The following is a 16150-nucleotide window of genomic DNA, read 5'->3' on the forward strand; positions in this document are numbered from 1 at the left end:
CGGTTGCAGTGGTTGCAGGGGAAAATTGGTTGGTTGGGGTTGGGTGTTGGGTTTTTCCTCCTTTGCCTTTTGTCAGTGAGGTGGGCTCTGCGGTCTTCTTCAAAGGAGGTTGCTGCCCGCCGAACTGTGAGGCGCCAAGATGCACGGTTTGAGGCGATATCAGCCCACTGGCGGTGGTCAATGTGGCAGGCACCAAGAGATTTCTTTAGGCAGTCCTTGTACCTCTTCTTTGGTGCACCTCTGTCACGGTGGCCAGTGGAGAGCTCGCCATTCTCCATTCTGGAGACGTGACCCACCCAGCGCAGCTGGATCTTCAGCAGCGTGGACTCGATGCTGTCGGCCTCTGCCATCTCGAGTACTTTGATGTTAGGGATGAAGTCGCTCCAATGAATGTTGAGGATGGAGCGGAGACAACGCTGGTGGAAGCATTCTAGGAGTCGTAGCTAACTCTCATTCAAATAGCGAGGTTGGACTTTACTCAGATGTTAGAGGTATGAGATAATTTTCCTTTTCAATCCAGAAAGTGGTAATTTTCAGATCTACAATTAGGGTTAATTTTAATTGGGAAAGAGTCCTTTACTACATTTGGAATGATGCTCATTTACAGCCATCATCAAGAATGCAATGAGACCTTTCAGCATCTCCATGTGACAGTGAAATGGTTACTGCTTTGTATTAGAGGATTTAAAGCCTTTCCTGAAATGACCCTCAGGGACAAGGTATATACATATTCTGTGGATCGTAATTGGAAAAAATCAAAGTTGGTTCAGAGGAAGAGGGATGTGTAAAATAGGTATAGACAGCAGGGAATAAATGAGGTGCTTGGGGAATATAAAGAGGGCACAAAAAAATTGTAAGAAAGAAATTAGAAAGGCGAAAAGGAGATAGGAGGCTACTTTGGCGGGCAAGGTAAAAAAAATAAATCCAAAGGGTTTCCACAGGCACATTAACGATATAAGAATAACCACCCCAACCCCCTCCCTAACCCACCTACCCCCTGCAACTAAACTACCCTAAAGAAAAAGGAAGAAAAAATAAAAAGAAATAAAAAGAGATCAACCTCAACAACAGAATTCATCAATTAATTGCCATGGATTGGAGTAGCACCACTACTGTGTGGCCAGGGGGTTCAAAACCTCAAACCCATATAATCCAAATAAGGGTTTTACGATAAAAAAATAATTATCATGCAAATTGTGTGTAATCCTCTCCAAAAGAATACAAGACCTCAATTCCACATGCCATCTCTGAACACTCAAATCAGTCCCATTTTTCCAAGTCATTGCCCAACATTTTCTAGCTCATGCCAACCTCAAAAAAGCAATTTGGAATCTAGTTAATCTTAGTTATAGGATGTTAGTTTATTGAAAATATCATGTATGTATTTTTTAAATTTTTAAGAAGTTTTATTCATTAATTGTATATTTAATAAATACTAATTAATAATTTAATAAATATTCCCAAAAAAATAATGGGGGATAAAATTGGGCCCCTTGAGGATCAGAGGGGTCGGTTCTGTGAGAAGTCGGAAGAGATTGGGGAAAATTTAAATGTTTTTTTTCTTCAGTATTCACTAAGGAAAGGAATATCGAGTCAGGTGAAGTAAGGAAAACTAGTAGTGAAGTCATGGAAAATATAAAGATTAATGAGGAGGTGGTACTGGCTATTTTAAAGAGAATAAAGGTGGATAAATCTCCAGTCCTGACAAGAACTTTGAAGGAGGTTAGTATAGAAATAGCGGGGGCTCTGACAGAAATATGTAAAATCTCATTAGCCATGGGGGAGGTGCAAGAGGATTGGAGGGTAGGTCATGTTGCTCCACTGTTTCAAAAAGACTCTAGAAGTAAACTGGGTAATTATAGTTGGTGGTGGGTAAATTAATGGAGAGTGTTCTCAGAGATGGAATTTACAATTATTTGAATAAACAAGGACTGATTAGGAGTAGTCAACATGGTTTTGTGCACAGTAGATCATGTTTAACTAATCTTATAGAATATTTTGAGGAGGTTACTCAGAAGTTTGACAAAGGGAAGGCTGTGGATGTTATCTATATAGACTTTACTAAAGCCTTTGGCAAGGTTCCACATAAGAAGTTGGTCAGGAAGGTTCAATCATTAGGTATTTATGTTGAAGTAGTGAAATGGATTCAACAATGGTTGGATGGGAGATGCCAGAGGTAGGGGTGGCAAATTGTTTGTCAAATTGGAGGCTGGACTTGTGGAGTGCCTCAGGGATCGGTACTGGGTCCATTGTTGTTTGTCATATATATTAATGATCTGGGTGATATGGTGGTAAATTGAATGAGTAAGTATGCAGGTGATACTAAATTGGGGGTGTTGTGCACAGGGAGGAAAGTTTTCAAAGCTTGCAGACAGATATAGACCAGTTAGAAGAGTGGGCAGAAAGATGGCAGATGGAATGTGAGGTGCTACATTTTGGTCGGACTATTCAGCAAAGGTCATACACATTAAAAGGTTGTTCAAGTGAACCGGTACGGACTTGAAGGGCCGACATGGCCTGTTTCCGTGCTGTAAACGGTTATATGGCTATATGGTTATACGTAGATAGGGTGGCGAAGAAAGCTTCTGGTATAAATCAGAATATTGAGTACAGGAGTTGGGATGTCATATTGAAGTTATATAAGGCCAAATTTGGAATATTGTGTGCAGCTTTGGACACTGAATTATAGGAAGGATATCAACAAAATACAGAGAGTGAAGAGGAGATTTACAAGAATGCTGCCTGGGTTTCAGGGTGTAAGTTACAGGGAAAGGTTAAACAGGCTAAGATATTATTCCCTGGCATGTAGAAGATTGAAGGATGATTTGATAGAGTTATTTAAAATTATGAAGGAGACAGATAGAGTAAATGTAGATGGGTATTTTCTATTGAGAGTGGGGGAGATTCAAGCAGGAGGACATGGATTGAGATTGATGGAGAAAAGTTTAGGGGAAACATGAGGGGGAATTTCTTCACTCAGAGGGTGGTGGGAGTGTGGAATGAGCTTCTGGCCAAAATGGTAGATGCAGGATCGATTTTGATATTTAAGGAAAAGTTGGATAGGTATTTGAACGAGAGGGGTATGGAAGGTTATGGGCTGGGTGCAGGTCATTGGGACTAGGTGGGAGAAGGTGTTTGGCATGGATTAGAAGGGCCTGTTTCTGTGCTGTAATTATTATATGGCTAAACCTTGAGCAGTAATTGAGAAAAGGTGAAAGTGGCAATAGAACCCATTAGTAGCTAATCTGCGAGTACTGTAAATAACTGCTAATTTACATTTATCACAGTACTATTTCATTGACAATATAATTATACAACATTTTTGTTAATGCAATAGATTTATTATTGACAAATGCTGCTTTTCATGAATCATGACTGAATTTTGCATGATGAATTGGCCACATTACAATGACTGCAGTGCCTTGAAATTTAGCAACTGTAGTTCTGCTACATTGAATTATCAGGTGCAAGAATATAGAGCAGAAGGCGCAACGTTATCGTGCAGCTACTTCTGAACTTTAACCATTTTAACTTGAAATCATGGGCCAGGAATATAGCAAACTAAACATTGGTTTTCTAATGATATTGCCCTTTCTAAGCATTTCTATTTTGTGTGCAATCCCTTACTTGCCCTCTCTGCATTTACGGATGCAATGTAGAAGTATCCGGTCTGAATACATCACAGCTTGGCACGGGAACTGTTCTGCCCGAATCAGCAAGAAACTACAGACAGTGTGATTTAGGGCATTAAGTAAACCAACTTCCCCTCCATCAACTCTGCCTACACCTCCCTCTGTCTCGGGGAAGCTGCTGACATAGTAAAAGGCCCATCTCCACCGGGTCCTACATTCCATCAGGCAGAAGAGAAAGTTTATTTCTTCCAGCTATCGGACTCTTTTATGGATCTCTCGTGGGCAAAAAGATGATGCCCTTGCACTGTTTCTAACGTACTTGTGTCTGCACCTGGCACCATGTTTTTGTTGTTTTCTCTGTACCCTGAACTATTTGAATCACTGGAATGTTACTCCCTACTCTGTTCAGGTTTATTATCATCTGACTGTACAGATACCACCAGAGCACACACGCATACACTTTGCACAGCACATAATAATCACAGATAGGCATAAAGATATAATTTAAAATAAATATATAAATAGTTTGGGATGATTTACTTGGTTTCAGGTACTGTTTATCAATCTCGCAGCCTATAGGAAGAAGTTACTTCTCAGCCTGGTATTCCTGATTTTAACACTCCTGTACATCTGATTGGAAGGTGAGGTGGGTCGAAGATGGAAAGGGTCCTCTATGATTATTTTAGCTTGATTTGAGTAACGCTTCTGGTAAATGTAGGGAAACAGAGAACCCAGTGATCTTTTCGATCATTTTGATGATCCTCTTTATTGATTTCCAGTGCGATTCAAGTGCAACATGATTCAATACTGTTCATGGAGATACTTGGATCGGAGGCAGCGAGAAGGAATTGTTGTTGTTTCGGGGCAAAACTCTGCATTGTTCCTGAACCAGCCTTGGATTGGAAGGATTTTGACTTGAGACATTGACGTTTCCCATTCCCCGCACTGACGCTGCTCCACCCACCAGCAGAGTGTTTCTTGTCAATGTCGTTTGTCCCTTCGATTAGGCCACAATGTCAGAGGCACTTCAGGTAAGAAGATCAATTATTACAACATTTCTCTAAAGCTTTTTGTAGGAATGACTCTGTTAATTCCTGACTGCTAATTTCAGGGAGATGCACCACTCAGTCATTTCAGTGCTAGAATTCTAAAGTAGTCATGGGAGGATCCAATTCGAAAATTCGGTCCACAGAGAGGCTAAGGATACTTTCCATTATTTATGGGTAAAGAGGACAGCAGATATCGGCTGGACCAAACACATGTGAAATAACAACAGATCTGAATGACAGTCATGAAATCACGAACAACCCAGAATCTCAGGGTACTCTGTACTCTGACAATAAATCTGAAATCTAAAAATCTGATTTTTTATGAGCCAAATACAGCACTGGAGTTCATATTCAGTAAGAGACATAAGATTTCATTTACCTCATCATCAAAGAGTTTATGGAACCTCCAATGCAGTAGATAACCCAATGGGTAACTTGGTCAGCATGGACGAGAAGGACCAGCTCCGTGCTGTGTGATGCAATGACTCTGTCATGAACCTGTCCTCGTTGGCAGGTTCATGCTCCTCGGCATCCACACATGATGGAAGATCTCTCCTGGAGCCAGCGCATTGCGGCATCCACGAAGAAGGCACATCAGTGCCTTCACTTTCTCAGGAGTTTGGGGAGATTCAGCATGTTATCAAATACAAACTTCTACAACTATACAGTGGAGCATATACTGAGTGGTTGTGATACCACCTGATTTGGAAACTTAATTGGCCAGGAATGCAGAGGGCTGCGAAAGGTGGTTGGCTTAGCCACATTCATCATGAGCAACAACTGAAGACATCCACAAAGGGCCTCCTTCACCACGGCCACAACATCTTCTCACTGTTACCTTTAGGAAGAAGGTACAGAGGCCTGAAACCCTCCATTTCTAGGTTCAAGGATCATTTTTTTCCCCAAAAAACTATCAGGCACCTGAACATCTCTGAACTACCCTCACCATAAACCTACTCCACATCCACCAAAGATCTGTCTGTTCTATTGTAATGTCACTTTTTTACACTTACTACAACTGCGAATCTTTATTTATCCTTTTTACACATATTATCTTCTTTCTTTCCTCTCCTGTTGCAATTCAAAGTCTACTTACTGTTTGTTGCCGTATTTTCCTACTGACGTAACTGCAGCAAACAAGAATTTCAGTGGATCTGAATATTACACTTATATAAATGATAATAAACTCCCACCTCATCAACTCAATGATTCCAGAATACCCTTTAGGCTGATAGAACAAGAGTAAAATTATTAGTAACTCGTAAGACAACCTTCGTCTCATTCAATGAGATTTTCAAACATTGATCATTCACTTTAAGCCAGAACCCCCAGAAATTTTCAAATGCTATAAAATTCAGCCTCACAGTCAAAACCCAAGAGAAGTGATTGATCATGGATTACAACACTAAAATGTTGGGACATTCATACTCTGGGCATTGAGGGGTCTATATGCTTATGGATGAGCACATTCAGCTACGGATGTTAATGCACTGGAGTTCATATTCAGTAAGAGACATAAGATTTCATTTACCTCATCATCAAAGAGTTGATGGAACCTCCAATGCAGTAGATAAGCCAATGTGTCCAATAATGACATCTTATTCACTGAGATCATAAAATGTGGGAAAGTGTTGTCGTTGTCAGTCAAGCCATTCAACTCAACTGTCTTCATGAAGCTTGCTGTTTCAACTGCAAACGTACAGTATCTGGCATCTTGGCATGGTATGGTTCAGAGCTGTGGCATGTAAGTTCGTTCATTGACAAGGAATAGTTGAAGATATAGGGAATACATGCTCAATTTATCAAGATTATACTGCGCAAGGACACTAGTACAGGCATGGAAGTGAGATGTCTCTTGCTATTGTAGCAAGGTGTATTGCAAACTTAAAATAGAATATGAACTCAGTGGGCAAATAAATTCATCAACCAACCCTTAAATTGAAGGTATGCTACATCATTACAGAAGGCCATGTTTATAAGGAAGGAATCAATGACATGCATAAACAGAGAGGACTTTGCCCTACTTCAATTTACCATGATGAAGGGAAGGATTAGATTGTTGTGGAATAGGTTTATATTGGTCACCACAACATGGTGGGTTGAAGGGTCTCTATGTTCTATTAACCCACTAATTCTGTACATCGTTGGAATGTAGGAGGACACCGAGGCACTCTGAGGACACTGGGAGAACGTAGAAACTCTTATAGACAGAGGTGTTATCAACCTGGGTCTTTTGCACCTTCTAGTGGTTGTGATCCATGTGGTGGGTGTCCTTTAACATTTTGGCTACCTTCTTAAGGCAACATCTCATATAGGTGTATTCAATAAATGGGAAGTCTGAGCCTGTGATAGATCTGGCCACGTTTGTTACCCTCTGCAGCTTCCTGTGTTCCTCAGCATTCAAATTCCCAAACCTGTATGTAATGCAAGCTGTCAGTGTTCTTTCAGGCCTCAGGATTTATCCACAGTAATGTGCACTAAGACCATCACCACGTCACCCCTGATACTTCATGCATTGTCCAGGACATCACAACTTATTTGCTACAATTCCTCAGCTCCTATGGTCTACTCCACATTTAAAATCTCCCCCACCTGCTGCAGCTTCACACAAAGATGGCCATGTTGATCTTTAATGGGAACAAATGGCTCCCTGATCAACCTTTTACTCTTGATATTACCTGCAGAATGTGTTTTTTTTGAAATCCTGCCAGTCAAATCCATTTCTTGTCTCCATTTTGGCTTTCTGATTCCTCTCTTATATCCATTGAGGGATTTGCTTGATCCAGACTACTTAAATTTGTCTTTGTCTCCTTTATCCTAATCAGGGTCTCAATATACCTCATCAACCAGGATTTCCAAAACCTGCCAGCCTTGCCCATCAACCCTAACAGGATCATGCTATACCTGAACTCTTGCTATCTCACTTTTCAAAGCCTTCCACTCTCCAGCCATCCCCTTTCCTGGAGACAACTGATTCCTCATCAACCTCTGCAAGTTCCCATTTAATTCTTCCAAAATCAGTCTTGCCCCATTTTAGGTCCTTAACTTGAAGACTAGTTAACTTGCCCCATTTTAGGTCCTTAACTTGAAGTAGTTAACTTGCCCCATTTTAGGTCCTTAACTTGAAGACTAGTTAAATTGCCCCATTTTAGGTCCTTAACTTGAAGTAGTTAACTTGCCCCATTTTTGGTCCTTAACTTGAAGACAAGTTAACTTTCCCCATTTTAGGCCCTTAACTTGAAGACTAATTAACTTGCCTCATTTTAGGTCATTAACTTGTAGAATAGTTAACTTTCCCCATTTTAGGTCCTTAACTTGAAGACTAGTTAACTTGCCCCATTTTAGGTCCTTAACTTGAAGTAGTTAACTTGCCCCATTTTAGGTCCTTAACTTGAAGACTAGTTAACTTGCCCCATTTTAGGTCCTTAACTTGAAGTAGTTAACTTGCCCCATTTTTGGTCCTTAACTTGAAGACTAGTTAACTTTCCCCATTTTAGGCCCTTAACTTGAAGACTAATTAACTTTCCCCATTTTAGGCCCTTAACTTGAAGACTAATTAACTTGCCTCATTTTAGGTCATTAACTTGTAGAATAGTTAACTTTCCCCATTTTGGGTCCTTAACTTGAAGACTAGTTAACTTGCCTCATTTTAGGTCCTTGAAAACTAGTTAACTTGTCCCATTTTAGGTACTTAACTTGAAGACTAGATATTTATTGTCTCTGGTCTCAAAGTGCACACTCAAGGATCACTTTCAGTCACTTTCCCAATCTACAAAGTTTCCCAGTGTTGTGCCCTCTCCAGTAGGGCTCTCCATATATTAATTTAAGAAGCTTTCTTTGAGGCACAACAAATTGAACTCCAACTAATCTCTTTGCACCATGGGTGACCTAGTCAATGCAAAGAAAACTAAAATATCCCAGCAAGACTACCCTATTATTTTGACTGCTATTTGTAATCTCCCAACACATCTGATCCTCCAATTCCTGTTCACTAATGGGAAGGTCTATTACATAGTCCCATCAAAGTGATCCTTCCTTCTTTTTTCCACCCATATATCTTTGTTAGATGATTCCCAAAGAACACCTTCCCTCATCGTGTCCTCCCTCAACAAAGAGGCAACTTCGCCCTCCTTATACCTGTAGCATCGGTTCACTGAGACTCTGAGCTGCCAGTCTTGGCCTTCTCTCAACCACGTTTCTGTCAAGGCTAGAACATCCTGGTCCCCCAAGCCAGCTCACGTCTAGTGTTTATCTGCCTTCCTGGGTGGCACCAGCATATTTTCCTGCCAGGATGCTGGTAAGGCAAAGCCAGTCCTTCTTGTCCTCTCTGGCCTAGAGAAGATCCCAATAATTTAAGAGCTTGAATCCCTGCACCCCTACCCCCCAACACCAGCTCTTTAGCCATGCATTCCTCAGGTCTTTCTTTTTATTCCCAACCCCACAGGCATACCCCAGATGTAATCCAGACATTACTACCACAAGGTCTTGCATTATAGTCTCTTTCAAACTTCCTTTAGTCACCTGATCCCTTTTCGTCCCTATGTCATTGATCCCAATATGTACAATGACTACTGGCTGCTCACCCTCCCCCCTGAGAGTGACCACTCAGAGACATCCTTGACCCTTTCCCCCGGTCAAGGCCACTTTCCTCCCAATCCTCGAGTCTTCTATCACTGTCACCTTATCTCACTTCACCCTTCCTTGCCGAGCCTTGCTGTGTCCCGGAGATGTCATCGCCCTCAACACTGACCAAAGCAGTACCCCTGTCAATGAGGGGAATTATGCTATCTGCCTACCCTTCTTACCTTCCCTAGTGATCACCCAACTATATGCAGCTTTGCTGTCCCTGGTCCTCATTATAACACTGAACAGGCCCATAGGCCCATGAAGATGTACACCTACACCACAACAGTTTAACCCTTCCCATTCACACACCCTTCCCCCCTTCTACTTCTGTGACAAATAAGGAGGTGTCTGACATCCAAAGGATACATAAACTCTTCATTCACATCAGGGGTCACTTTGATGAGATGATGAGGGTATTAAGCTTCTCCCAATTTGACTCTTATTGAACTCCATGGGAATAAAAATGCGAGAGAGTTTGTGACAGAGTATATAGAGGTGTTTGGAAGATAAATTGAGAAAGGTTTGTTGGAGCAGGTCACACACAAACTCTTTAAAACACAGAATTTTTGCAGGAGCTTTTGCAAGAGGGATCAGACTCATGATGGACTGTTATTGGCAAAAGGCAACAAATGTAACAACAGGCAGTAGCAGCTCTGTCTGGAAAAGAGCATTTACTGTCTGGAGGGTCAGGTGATCTTTGCAGGTAGAGAACAGAAAAAAAAACAGGCTCTGCTCTCAGAGAGGAGGGAGTGAAAAGAGAGAGAGAGAGAGAGAGAGAGAGAGAGAGAGGATAGACAAAGACATTGGTTCCAGAGGGACAAGCTGGCAACCTTTGGAAGACGGCCTGGTCAAAGGAGAGGACTGGGTGCCCAGTGTTTCCCTGTGAATAGGGGAAACAGAAAGGAACTCTGTGGTGACCTGAAACAAGAAAAACTCTCTCCCTGAAAACCAACAAGAACCCTTCTGAGAGGTAACCATTTGCCATCTAAGCACCAAAGCCTGGTGAATTTTATTAATTTTAACTTCTGTGCACAGCACAAGAATTCCCTGCAACCAATGAGATTAGACTGTGAACCAAAGAACTCTGCTGAACTTACACACACACACACACACACACACACACACACACACACACACACACACACACACACACACACACACACACACACACACACACACATATGCGCATAGAATTAGAAGGGGGTTAAGTAGGTTAAAAAAATCAATAGAGATAAGTTAAAGTTTGATTCTATTTTTATGTTCAAAGAAAATTAAAAGCAACTTTTGATTAAGTCACCCTTTGTCGTGGTGTATATCTATTGCTGCTGGGTTTTTTGGGGTCCCCTGGACTCCTAACAAGTTTTATAATAGGCAATTAATTCACCATACAGGATAAAAATAAGCCAGAGTTACTCCAGCTTCTCGTGGTTTTCTCTTCAGCAGTCCCACCTGAAGTGTTGGTCGTGTTATTTGCTTGGCCTCACGCAGCACCAACACCGAACAAGTTTGCTTCTGTCTTGCTTCAATTCACCATCGGAAGGCTGTGGATTTTGAACACAGCCAATTAGTCTGGATCTTTAATAATCCCCTGCGGGAATGATGTGTTGCCAGTGGAGTAATTTGTCTGTTTAATTGTCAATAAACCAATGCCCATCTGCACTACTTGAAAAGGAGTTTATCAAGTGCCCTGTTAAACATTTTTATTTTTATAGCAGCTTTGCCTTGATTTCAAGAATATCTTCCTTACAATGTACACACACCCATATGCAAATATTTTAATATATTTGCAAACACATTAGAGTACTTTCATCTGTCACCATTCTCAGTTGAAACTGTACTATTCTTCTGAGGCAGCTCCTAAGGGTCGAGGATGATTTGCTTGCTGGATTCTGAGATGCCCAAGGAAGTCAATGTGGGGTCCTTGGGCATGCCTACAGATGGGTCAGGAGGTAGCTGTTGGGACAGGCATTTGGGTGGTTCGTGAGGCAGTGTGCTCTGTCAACCACTAGCGTCGAGCTTCTGTGTGCTTCTGCATTCCCTCAAGTTCCTTGCTACCAGCCCAAATGACCCTCCTGGACTTTTGCCAGTGACACTCCTGAATCAAGCACATCCTAGAATGTTTTTATTTGGCATCCATCTCATGCTACTCCCATGATACAACCTGTTTTGAAAGACTGGTGTCAGGTTAAGTGAGCACCAGAGGCTAACCCAAGATGTTGACCTAGGAATAAGTGAATTTGGAAGATTCTGCCTTTAGATGCCTGCAGAGGACAGGAATAATTGACTTCCTGGTAGACCATGAGATTTGATGTTGAGGACAAGATGAGTCATTTTACAGAGAGGAGGTTGGGTACGAGAATAACAATTTGAGTCTCAACGTGGACAAGACAAAGAAGATGATTGTGGATAAAGTTCAACCATTCTCCACTATACCTCAATGACTCCATTGGTGTGCATCTAAACGATGACCTATCCTGGACCTGTAACACATCCTCATTAATCAGGAAGTACCTACATCCTAAGGAGGTTGAGGAAGCCAAGGCTACCATCTCCAATCTGGACAACATTGTATAGGAGCACAATTGAGAGTTCTATCGGGCTACATCATTGTGTGGTACGGTAGCTACAAAGTCACAGATTGGAAGTCAATAAAGAGGGTCTTCAAAACAGCTGGGAAAATCACAAGCGTCTTCTATTCATCTGTTGACGACATTCACCGGGAACAATACTGGAATAAGGCTCAAAGAATGATTAATAATCCATTCCATCCAGGAAACATTAACTTTTACCTACTAGCATCAAGAAGAAGTGACAGAAACATCAAAAGCAGGACTGCCAGGCTGGGAAATAGCTTCTTCCTGCAGTCTGTGAAATTCATGAATGGTATCCTGCAACTAGGTAAATCTCTCCAAAATATTTACATTTATTTTAAATTATATCTTTATGCATATGTGTGATTATTATGTGCTGTGAATTGTACATGTGTGTGTGTACTGTGGTCCGGTGAAACACTGTTCTGCCTGCTTATAACATAACATAACATAACAATTTACAGCACGGAAACAGGCCATTAGGCCCTTCTAGTCCGCACCGAACCAAACACCCCTCTCTAGTCCCACCTCCCTGCACAATGCCCATAACCCTCCATCTTCTTCTCATCCATATATCTGTCCAACCTTTTCTTAAATAATACAATTGACTCTGCCGCCACTATTTCTCCCGGAAGCTCATTCCACACGTCTACCACTCTCTGAGTAAAGAAGTTCCCCCTCATGTTACCTCTAAACCTCTGCCCCTTAATTCTTAACTCATGTCCTCTTGTTTTAATCTTTCCTCCTCTTAACGGAAATAGTCTATCCACATCCACTCTGTCTATCCCTTTCATAATCTTAAATACTTCTATCAAATCCCCTCTCAACCTTCTACGCTCCAAAGAATAAAGACCTAATCTGTCCAATCTCTCCCTATACTCTAGATGCTTAAACCCAGGTAACATTCTGGTAAACCTTCTCTGCACTCTCTCCACTCTGTTTATATCCTTCCTATAATTAGGCGACCAGAACTGCACACAGAACTCCAAATTAGGCCGCACCAACGTCTTATACAATCTCAACATCACCTCCCAACTCCTATATTCCATGCAATGATTGATAAAGGCCAGCATACTAAAAGCCTTCTTCACCACCCTATTCACGTGAGTTTCTACCTTCAGGGAACGATGTACCGTTACTCCTAAATCTTTCTGCTCTTCTGTATTCATCAATGCTCTCACATTTACCACGTATGTCCTGTTCTGATTCTTCTTACCAAAATGAAGCACCTCACACTTATCAGCATTAAATTCCATCTGCCATTTTTCAGCCCACTTTTCTAAGCAGCCCAAATCCCTCTGCAATCCTTGAAAACCTTCTTCATTATCCACTATTCCACCTATCTTAGTATCGTCTGCATATTTACTAATCCAATTTACCACCCCATCATCTAGATCATTAATGTATATAACGAACAAGAATGGGCTCAATACAGATCCTTGAGGCACACCACTGGTCACCGGCCTCCAACCTGACAGACAATTATCCACTACCACTCTCTGGCCTCTCCCTTTCAGCCAATGTTCAATCCATTTGACTATCTCAAAATTTATACCTAAAGACTGCACCTTCTTAACTAACCTTCCATGTGGTACCTTATCGAAGGCCTTACTGAAATCCATATAGACAACATCCACTGCGCTACCCTCATCCACATTCCTAGTCACCTCTTCAAAAAATTCAATCAGATTGATCATACATGACCTTCCTCCCACAAATCCATGTTGAGTGCTCCTGATCAGACCCTGTCTATCCAGATGTTTATAAGTACTATCTCTAAGAATTTTCTCCATTAATTTACCTACCACAGACGTCAAACTTACAGGCCGATAGTTGCCAGGCTTCCTACTTGAACCCTTTTTAAATAACGGAACCACATGTGCAATGCGCCAATCCTCCGGCACTATCCCCATATCTAATGACATTTGGAAAATTACCGCCAGAGCCTCTGCTATTTCCTCCTTCACTTCTCTCAATGTCCTGGGGAAGATCCCGTCTGGTCCCGGAGACTTATCCACCTTTATATTCTTCAAAAGCCCTAAAACTACACCTTTTGTAATCTCTATATTCCCCATATTTACCCAATTTGCTTTTTTTATCTCACATCTCCCAATATCCTTCTCCTTAGTGAATACCGAAGAAAAGAAACTGTTCAATATCTCCCCCATTTCTCTAGGCTCCACACACAGTTTTCCGCTCTGATTCTCTAAGGGACCAATTTTGTCTCTAGCTTTCCTTTTACCATTAACATATTTGTAGAACTCTTTTGGATTAGTTTTCACCCTGCTTGCCATAGTTTCCTCGTACCTTCTTTTAGCTTTCCTAATTCCTCTCTTAAGATTCCTCTTACATTCAATGTATCTTTCAAACATCCCCTTAACTCCATGCTTCTTATATCTAATGTATGCCTCCCTTTTTCTTCGAACCAAGTTTCCAATATTCCTTGAAAACCACGGCTCTCTCAAACCTTTTGCCCCTCCTTTTAACCTAACAGGAACATAAAGCTTTTGCACTCTCAAAATCTGATCTTTAAAAGACTTCCATCTCTCTACTACATCCTGCCCATAAAACAAATTGTCCCAATCCACACCCTGCAAGTCCTTTTGCATCTCCTCAAATCTAGCTTTTCCCCAATCAAAAACCTCAACCCTTGGCCCGGGCTTCTCTCTTTCCATAATGACATTAAAGCTGATGGCATTATGATCACTGGACCCGAAGTGCTCGCCAACACTAACCTCCGTCACTTGACCCATCCCATTTGCCAACAGTAGATCTAACACTGCTCCTTCTCTGGTTGGCACCTCTACATATTGTTGTAAAAAACTATCTTGCACACATTTCACAAACTCTAACCCATCCAGTCCTTTCACAGAATGTGTTTCCCAATCTATATGTGGAAAATTAAAATCTCCCATAATTACAACCCTGTGCTTATCACAAATATCTACTATCTCCCTACAGATTTGCTCCTCTAGGTCTCGGTCCCCTCCTTGAAAACACACACACAAGTGAAAACCCATTCACTACTATTGGAGGCTATTTTTGTAAAAGCAAAAACCCATTCAAATTTCTTTTCGGATAGTGACCACAGGTTTCTTCATAAAAACAAATTTGCATAAAGTGAGTATTCGTAAAGCGGGATATGCCTGTCCATCTATCTATATATTTAAAAAAATGGATAAATATTAATGTGTGTGTGTGTGTGTGTGTGTGTGTGTGTGTGTGTGTGTGTGTGTGTGTGTGTGTGTGTGTGTGTGTGTATGCGTGTGTGTGTGTGTGTGTGTGTGTGGGGGGGGGGGTCAGATGATAATGAACTTGAACATGATTCAAGAACAGTGTTGATCTTAAAATTGCCTTTTAATCAATTGAATAAAATCTGTGCTTAAATGAAGTCTGTGCTGACTCAATGAAGATGGTGACCAATTTCAAGCTTTTTACTTGCATCAAAACAGTGAACAGAGCCTGCCAGTTTATCCAGAATAAATGGCTGGTCCAGACTCTCCAGGTTGCCGCCATTGAGGATGGAATTAAGCACAAGTACTCTCAAGGAAATATGAACACCATTGACAATTATGGAAGATACTGCACTCAAGTTCTTCAGAATTCTGGAGAATAGCATCCCATCTGCTGTATGGTGGGCCCAAACTAGTCATGAAACATTGTCTGCCCGCAGAACTTGTTATCGCCTTGAGTGAGTCCCTCGTGAGAATCTCCTTTGGTAAGATGTAATCCAATGGGGAATGAGGTTGAAGTGTCATATTGGTGGCATCAGTCTTGGAGTTTGCCTGATCTTCTCTTGATATTCTCTTTAATAATTTAGAGGTAACCTTACTGTTTGATCCAAACAACATTCTGAAAAAATTATATTTTACTAAGGAAGTAAAAGTAAAATTAGGAAAACAGAATGCTTGCAAGTAATTAATACCTCTGCACTGCTCTGCCTTCTAATTTATATTACCAAGCTCTTTGTTGAGTCTTCTCAAACATTGGTTCTGTTACCATTGACTAAAATCAAATTTATTTCTCATGGCATTGTGTGGCTTTCAAACAGAGGGTGTCACTGAGTATCACCACATCACCTTTTGGACAAATGGTACTGATGATTAAGTTGAGACAGATTGATAATGGAGGAGTCATTTTTTGATGATGTGCTTCCCATACCTATGGGACTTTGGAGTACTCTTCTTGCATGGTTAGTTGGCTTTGTATCATCATTTTTCTTAATCAGGGTTCTCTTTCTTCATTCCCCATT

At 41.2% G+C, this 16150-nt stretch overlaps 1 protein-coding gene and 1 long non-coding RNA gene across 18 annotated transcripts in view; one reads left to right on the forward strand and one right to left on the reverse strand.

Annotated features, from left to right (window-relative positions):
* The window catches only part of LOC138744504 (catenin alpha-3-like), a 1801283-nt gene that overhangs the window by 879822 nt on the left and 905311 nt on the right, over positions 1-16150 (reverse strand). The window lies entirely within an intron of this gene.
* LOC138744510 (uncharacterized) overlaps positions 1-16150 on the forward strand; it is an 87295-nt gene that overhangs the window by 46705 nt on the left and 24440 nt on the right. Inside the window, exons 2-3 of one of the 2 annotated variants that reach the window (XR_011345587.1) lie at positions 4412-4663; positions 15351-15694. This is a non-coding gene — a long non-coding RNA (uncharacterized lncRNA). Of the gene's footprint in view, positions 1-4411; positions 4664-15350; positions 15695-16150 lie in introns of those variants that run through there. The other variant, XR_011345588.1, reaches the window with a different exon arrangement.

The sequence above is a fragment of the Narcine bancroftii genome, chromosome 10 (assembly GCF_036971445.1).
Source record: "Narcine bancroftii isolate sNarBan1 chromosome 10, sNarBan1.hap1, whole genome shotgun sequence".
Taxonomy (NCBI): domain Eukaryota; kingdom Metazoa; phylum Chordata; class Chondrichthyes; order Torpediniformes; family Narcinidae; genus Narcine; species Narcine bancroftii.